General features: G+C 35.3%; 1 non-coding gene across 1 annotated transcript; it reads left to right on the forward strand.

The window, feature by feature from the left end:
- The first annotated feature begins 749 nt into the window (after positions 1-749).
- MIR1776 (microRNA 1776) lies at positions 750-850 on the forward strand. The gene has a single exon (NR_035277.1). It is a non-coding gene; the product is annotated as a microRNA 1776 (primary transcript).
- Positions 851-8,052: the final 7,202 nt, after the last annotated feature.

An 8,052-nucleotide genomic window follows, 5' to 3' on the forward strand; every position in this document is an offset into this window, starting at 1 on the left:
TACAGGATTATTTTATTTTAGGGAAAGATAACTATATATGTGTGACAGGTCTTTACTTCTGTGTAGTTTAAAAGCTTTTCTGCCATATTGCATTTCCCTCTTAGACTACTTTATGCAAAGATAGTTCATTATCAGAAGGCACTATATTTCCTCAAAATACTGTTCACTGTATGTCTTCCTTTGTTGTTAAAGTGTTAAATAGCATTGTGCTGTGCTTATGCAGAAAACAGCAGAACTGAGCAGAGAGCATTGTAGACCTATCCATCTACAAAATCAAAGCCTGCTTCTACCGAGTAGTTTTAAGAATACACTCCAAATACACTGATAGTCCCATTATCTGCCATGCATAAGGAGCAGTAATCAGTGGGTTTGCTAGATCTAATGCTGTAGTTAAAATACTTTGGATTAGGGTTTGTTTGTTTGTTTTATCCTTGCCTTAGTCTTTGATAACAATGCCACAAACAAGAATACACTTGTCTTCTATATGGAGATGGATGAACCGGCTGCCTCCAGAACAGGTCCGGGAATTCCAAGAGATAACATGAAGGAAATCGAAAAGCAACTGGAATTTTTGCAGAGCTTTTTCTACACTTTTAGTATCTCCTAAGGTTATAGGACTAACCATAATAGTTGCCCAACTTGGGGCTTCATTGCTGAAAGATTAGTTGGTACCTTGGTCTTCTGAGTAGGCTCCTCCAAAAATGTAGTGTTTTAATGTGGCCTGCATCAGCCAAAAGAAGTCTGTGCTGTGGTATATTGTTACTGCTTTATCTGTAGTGATAAGGAGACTGTCTTCCTGCAGCAAGTAGATAGTTGCCTTATCATTATAGCTAAAGTAAAACTCTTGCCAGCAATGCCTAAAGCCTGGTAAGTAGTAAGCCTTATCTTATTTTTTTTTTCATACATATTCTCTGTCAGTGTAGCTGACAAAAGCTTTGGTTTTGATTTCCAGCTTAAGTAATCTGATCATCAGCCTATCAATACAAAAACTAGAGGTGAGCCAGAAGGACAAAGAAAATGAAGTATTTTCAAAAAAATAATTTGAGTAAACTCTTAGTTACATTAGAGAATATGCAGAAAACTCAAAACAAAAGTGCTATACTGTAGCAGAATATAGAATTGAGGATTGTAAAGTATTAAAATTTAATATAATTCCAAAAGCAACTTGAATATTTAAATCTGTAGCTGCGTATGGAATGTTCTTAATGTGGTACCTAATAATTAATGTATAACAATCCTGATATTGATTCCGAAGGACAGCACTACATGACAGGCCCTGTCACTATTGCTGTAATACAGGAAATTTTGGAGAAAGGAGATTTATATGATTCTTAAGCAGGGAAGAAGAGAAATCTCAGAGTCCTACAATGTGATCTGCACTGTACATCAATATGGACTGCTTTCACTGCAGCAGATCATTGAGGTTATGTGGTTGCCTTCCAGGGTGAGAATGAAAGACCTCTGGAAATGTATTGTCCAAAACTTCAGCAAGCTGGATTATAGGATGATTTTTCAGGCTTAGCCCTCACAAAGTTACACACTGAAAAAAAAATCGATTAAAAAGACACCAACAACAAAGAAAAAGGACAAGAAGTCCTGGGAGCAGTTATGGAGAATGTATTTCATAATATTAGAAGTAAAACATTATGTTGGGATGAAGGGTTTTTTTTTCTTTCTTTTTTCCCAGATGTTTTTTTTTTTTTTAATCATATGAGCAGTTTCAGAATATATAATCTACATGATCTACTAGGTGTGGCCTGGCAAAGACAGTGATGATATAATATCTATTCTTCTAGTGTTACTCCAGTGTCTGATTGGCTCTGCTAGCCCTGACTTAGTGTTGATGGGATTCTAATAGACATTGAGGAAAGTGAAATCTCTCTGCATCACCAGCTACATATAAGCGTCAGAATGTGGCCTGACCTCTCAAAACAATGTCAGCAGCCTTCTGGTATAAAGAAAAGCATACACCATACAGAAAGGCAATGTATTATCAACAGCGCTAATAAATTTTACTTGGATCACAAGGACTAAATCATCAAACTGGGAAGGGGAATTTAGATGCTCAAAAATTAACTGTTTATGTTCTACCAAACATTCCCAGCTATGGCAGAATGTCCAGGACGGCTCCATTGACTTCAAGGAAACAGTGCTAATTTATGCCAGCTGAAGATGTTGATGGCAGTGATGAAACAGGACAAACAAAGGTAGTATAGTTTGAAAGTGGAGTAATGCTAAAAGAGAGAATAATAAGGGTACCAACTTAATCTGATGCACAACATGAAGACAATAACATCAAGATTAAATAACATGCTCATTAATCTGCCTAATTTAGGCATATTTTTTTCAGAATTGATTTAAGTTTTCTAGTTACCACTTTATCTGTCTTGTTGTGAGAATCAATCTATGCTATTTTTCTCCTTTGCTAATAGCCTAATTTTTCTTTCTTTGTCCAGCATTATCAAACCATGCCACATATTCTATTAAGTTGTTGTGATGCCAAAACTCCTGGCAAAATGTATCATGCAGCATATCTAGGTAAGTGAATTAAAAAAGCATCTGAGCAGGTATCTGGTGCATGTCACAGTTCATTCTTCCATAATAAACTGTGTTCTCCTTCTCATTCATTTGTCAATCATAGTAACTAAAGATTATTATTTGCTGTATGTATGGGACACCAGCAATTTGCAAAGTCTGTTGGCAAGAAAATCAGGTTAGAATGACAGAGTGAGAAATTAAGCAGAACTCTGATGTAATTAGCTACAACAATCAGTGCTCTAATTTCTGATTTATTGTTTCCTGTTTTCCTGCTGCTTTCGGTCCATGCATACTGTATACGCTTCATATAGGTCAAACAATTGCCTTATCAGTCCTGGCAAACCAAGAGGTCAGAGTTAACAATATTTATTTGAACATGCAGGATGCTTCCCACTGCAATTAGGAAATAACTATTACTAATAGGTCTTTGGTGCTATTTCCTCATTTATACAATTTTGTAAAAAAACAGGCGATAGGGAATTCAGATTTCAGACTTCTTCATAAATATTTTTTTGCAGATAGATTTACTTGTCTAGTAGTAGCCAGTTCAGTTAAACTGGCTGTACTGAATTCTCTCAAATGACAATTTGACGATATATTAATGTGCAATGATTAAATTTACTTGTATCACTTTAATAACTATACACATATGGCATAATTTGCATTATGTCATGCAAGATCTTAAAAAAAGACTAGCCAGGTATTAGTCCCCCTGAAATCCATGAGAGTTTTGCTCCTGACTGAGATGGGATTATAATATGTCCCTGTACACTTGTTCTGGCTGGCATTTTCACACTGTGCAGAGTTCAAGATCTTTGGATGAGTGACCCTTTTCACTAATACAAGACAGTGCATGTTTTACTCTCCAGTGGTTCTTGCAATTCCATTAGGAATTCCTGTGACTGCTTGTTTTGATTTGAAAACTGTACAGTAAATTGTGTGTTTCAGAAGAAAAGTATTTACTATGTGTATTCAACTCTTCAGAGTATGGACACATTTTCATAAAAAGTGAAGCTAGAGGAAACCCTCAGAGGCCATGTAGTCTGGCCATCACACAATTCCTAAAAATAAACTATAACTAAAACATTCCTGAAAGAAGTTGGCCTGGCCTATTCTCTAAAAACTCCAGAAATGGAAATCCTACAACCTGCTCATGTAATCTATTCCATTATCTACTCTTACAGTGAGGGAATAGGAATAAAATTGCAACCAAAAAACCCTTGCTGTAAATTGACTCCATTACATATTTTCCTTCCTATAAATAGGCACGAAGAGTAATATAATGTCTTTATAGAGAACTTTCGTATAGCAACATCATGTCTCTAAAATTTTCTTCTGTACAACAGTATACAATATTTGTTCCTTGAAATTCGCATTTTGTTAAGCTCTGATCACTTGCTTCTTTTATGCTGGATCTTGTCCTTGATAGGGCAATTGCAAAATCGTGTTTTCAACACATAACTCTCGTAGCTATACTTTCCATTATTATAATTGTTTTACTGAAATTGCGGCACTGTTTTGACTCTTGATACATCCAGATCCTTTTCTATAGAACTACTGTCTAAGCAAGTCATTTCTCATCCAGTATTTGAGAAGCCGATTCACTAAGTAGAATTGCATTCTATTTATTATAGCCTATTTCTTCCATTTGTCATTCCTATTTTGAATTCTGTGTCCTTCAAAATGCTTGCGCTCCTCGCAGCTTCATATCACATAAGAATTTATGTTTCTGTACCACCTTTTGTACCACCTAAGTCATTAATGAAACAACTACATAGTAACAGAGTCAAGTAGTATCATGTTCAGTAGAATCTCAGTGGATACCCTAGGATTTCAGCACACAGTTTTCCAACCTCTTCTGCACTCTCTTTGCACTACTGTTGGACAAAAGAGTTATTTTTCTTTATTTTTCTTTCCAATCAGCTTCTCAAGTGTGCAAAACAGTATTGACTATTTGAATGAAAAAAAAACACAGCACATATACTACTCTTTCTCTACTTCTGGGACTTGTTTCCTGTCATACAAGAGAATTAGTTTGCTTGATATATTTATTCTAGTTACATTATTTTTGGCCATTACTTATCACTGGTTAATCTTTTAAGTGCTTAGAAATAGATGCCTTGTTTATTTCTCAGTGTTTTGAAGTCAGACTAGCTCTTCTAGGATTCCTTGTTTCGCTCCCATCTGAGAGTAAGCACAACATTTGTATTTTTTCAGACCTCCAGAACTAGGATGTCTGCAGATTCTCTAATTTGTAATAATTCTAGGAATTCTTTGCCAATTCCCTAAATACCCACTGGATTTCATTCAGGCACAGCCCGTGTGAGGTCCTTTATAACTCAGGGCAGGTTGAAGTTTTATCCTACTGTTAATGCTAATCGCAGAATCGATGCAATCTCAGGTAACCACCTTTCATGAGGCATGACTCAAAAGAGTACTGAACAATTTACTTTTCTTCACTTTTCATCCCTTTTGACTACCAGGCTGTATTATTGTTTAGTCTTCCTCTACTAATAATGTAGATTTGGAGAATAATTTCTTATGATCTATTTGATCACTGCATGGGCCTGATACTGTCTCATGACTTCATCTAATTTTTAATCCTACATAATGTTATTTTTGTATATATATGCTAAAGCATATATATGTCAGGTCATTGTTGAGCCTCAAAGTAGAGCCAAACAACTTCACAGACAAAGCTCAGAACTGAAACTGAGTGAGCATTTACTTTCTTAAGCTGCAAACATTCCTTTACATCTTCATATTCTCAGTTGTTTTCTCCCTTTGTCAAAAATAAAAGTTACTCCATCTTTTTTCTGCCTCCTCTTTCAGAAAAATTTCCCATGACCATAAATCTGCACTGTGCTTCTCCTTTCTTCACATAGCTGGAGGTATCTATCATCCTGTACATTTAAAAATTATATTGGTTTATGAAAAGCTTTTTCCACATTGGACTCTCATGTGACAATGCCATTGTTTTTTTGTTTGTTTGCTTTTTTTTTTTTTTCTGGAAACTTCTTGCAAAATGAAGCTGCTACCAGGAGATCAACCTGCTCAGAAGTACTGGAAAAGTCTCATATGTGAAGGCAAGTTCTGCAGACAGCTGTGCAAGCCCCAGGGCAGCACTGAAAAAAGTAGTATTTTGATTGCAGCATGCAGTATTATTAAGTCATATCAAGGAGCTGATATTCTTCAGGCTTAATTTATATCATGCAACACCTGCTGCCTATAGATAAGTGTGTGACTTTGCTTCAGCAAAGAGTGGATAAGAATGGAGAGAAAAGAGGAATGGAAGTGGATAATGATGGTAAACCAGAAACATTAAAATGGTGACAGAATGAACTGCTAACATCATTATTTTTGGGGACTATGCATTCCAGCCAGAGAGTATCTCAAAAAGAATATTTTTGAAAAACAAAAATTTGAATTATTGCATCTTAGTAATTGAGGTTTGGAAACAAATAAAGGGAGCCTGTAGAGAGCAGAAGACATTGGAAGATTAAATTCAGAAGTTAGGTATTACTGGTCTATTCAAATTATTTTTTAAACAGATTTCTTTCTTTTTTTTTTTCTTTTTGTAGCTCTGCAACCGTTTTTAGTTTGAATAAAGTGATTCAGTTTGACTATCCTGCCTATTCTTTTATTCTGTCTTTTACATTTACATTTATTGGCTTCTTGGACTGCATTGATCTTAATTCTATGAGCACATTTCTCCATATTTCTTTATTAAGACTTCTTTGTGGACTGAAGGCTACATTCACAGTATGAAGTTTGCTCCTCCACTGAATGAAAGTTGCATTCAATTCAGACATTCCAACTATAATTTCAGCTGAGTTTGTTTACTTTTTTTTTTTTTTTAATTTTTAATTTTCAAATTATTCACTTTTCTTTCATTTTTCTCATAATCATCCTTGAACTGTACTGCACAGGCTGTGTTACAATGTAGGGAAGGAAAATTGTCCAAAAGTTTTTTTCTTAGTTTTCTAAAATGGATGACTACATTGGCTGAGAACTTATTTATAAGCTAACATTACCTAAATAGAATTTTTCTTTTGGTTGGTTTATATTCCCTTAGGGATATGTCCCATTCCCGTTGCTGTCGATGAGAAATCTCCCATTAAGTTAAAAGGGTGTGGAATCGGGTCTTTAAAAACATTATATTGAAACACAACATGGTTATAAATGCTAGTAAAACTTTCAAGAGTGATCTTTCAATGACCCTAAGAATTGAGAGCTGATCTGCACCAAAACATGCTTTCTGAAACACTGTAATGCAAAATCCTTCCTTGTTCCCCTGCCTTCCAAAAGTTAGAAAGACAAATATAGAGCACTCCTTGGAGAAACTTGTGTGTGCAGAATCAATAGTTTTTCATGGAACATATGAATCTGCTTAAACTCCAGCACGCATCCAGAAGTTTTCTGTGTGTACCTTGAATCAGCCAGATCCAGGGCTGTGAACTCTAATGAAGGCCTGACTTCAGGCTGGAAAGAGACCTCCCCAACCAAGAGGGAGCTGTCCTATCTTCCCATCTGTATGGTGAAAGACACAAGACGCCAGAGCACAACAGGCAACAAAAACAGATGTGTAATAGCCAGGTAAATCCACACTTTTAACTTCTCTTTTTGTCTATTTCCTTGGTGCACTGTGTGTTAGAATTTCTGGTGGTTTCTGAAATGTATACATATTTTTGATACAGAGTTACTACTTAAAAGCTTATTATTTCAGGAAATTTTATTTTTAGTAGTACTTTTCTTGCATTTCAAAGCACTTCATAAACAGGAAGAGCCTAATTTATCATTATTCACACATCAATGTTTAGGTCAAAAGGGACAGCACAATTGGAACTTAGTTGTCAAATGTGTGTGTGAAGGTACTGTAAGAAAATATCACTGTGCTGCTTTGCTGGCTATCATTCAAGGATATAGAAAGATATCTTAAAGCTTCCTGGGAACGCAGGATAAACCACTGTAAGATCCAAAATAGAGATCAAGAATTTTAATTTCCTGTAACTGACAGTTCGATACAAATTAACATCTTGGCCAAATGTTCAGCAAACATCAATCATGATAGCTTCCCTGAAGCCAATTTACACCACCTTATGGCAGATGAAGATAGCTGTAGGATATCATAAAGATAAAAGACCCACTGGTATGAAAAGTTCTTTCACCATATCAGGCTAGTTAAATGTGAGGAAATATTTTCTACAAAAGGAATACCTCTTTGGACAATAAAAATTGTTAAGAATATCATTGTTCTCCTTTCACCTACTGGAAAAAAAAAAAATCTCATTGCTCTCAAAACTCTCATTTTTAAAATATAAATCAGTTTTGTCTTATTTTCTTAAGAACTTTTAGTTTCTTCATAATGCAATGAATGGCTATGACGTTCTTGAGCTTAGTCATCTCTTTTCCTCACAACTGAAAAACCCTGACGCATCAGATAAGAGCTCATTAAATGAAGAAACTTAGGAAAACATGTTATCAAATTGTAATTTCTGTGGCATTTGGCCATTT

This window comes from Gallus gallus, chromosome 4, assembly GCF_016699485.2.
Source record: "Gallus gallus isolate bGalGal1 chromosome 4, bGalGal1.mat.broiler.GRCg7b, whole genome shotgun sequence".
Lineage (NCBI taxonomy): Eukaryota > Metazoa > Chordata > Aves > Galliformes > Phasianidae > Gallus > Gallus gallus.